Genomic DNA, 388 nt, shown 5'->3' on the forward strand with positions numbered 1-388 from the left:
GCAGGGAAGCCTTTGAGCCTGAAAAACATCAGCTCTGGCAAAAACGGGTGTTTAAGGCTTCTTACTGAGGTGTGGCCAGTGCCAGCTCAGGGCTCAGCACCACACAGCCCTGCACAGATGGGGGTAGGACAGAGGGGCAGGCTCTGAGCAAGTGCGGTTCCCACTGTCCTCCCCACGGGCTGGCCCTGGTGCTCTGCAGGCTGCTCGTGCCCCCGTCCATCCGTCAGGCTCTTGTGGCAAATCCCATTGTTCAACATTTTCCAGTTCATCTGTAAAGCAAATGCAATTATCTCCTGTCGCAGTCAAGGTTGATTGCAGATATTTATCCGAGGCTTTAAGCAGCAGTGAGAGCAGCGGCTGCCGGGGCCAGGGGGGGGAGGGGCTGGGG

Source organism: Nestor notabilis, unplaced genomic scaffold (assembly GCF_000696875.1).
Source record: "Nestor notabilis isolate BGI_N333 unplaced genomic scaffold, ASM69687v1 scaffold19775, whole genome shotgun sequence".
NCBI classification, from domain to species: Eukaryota; Metazoa; Chordata; class Aves; order Psittaciformes; family Psittacidae; genus Nestor; species Nestor notabilis.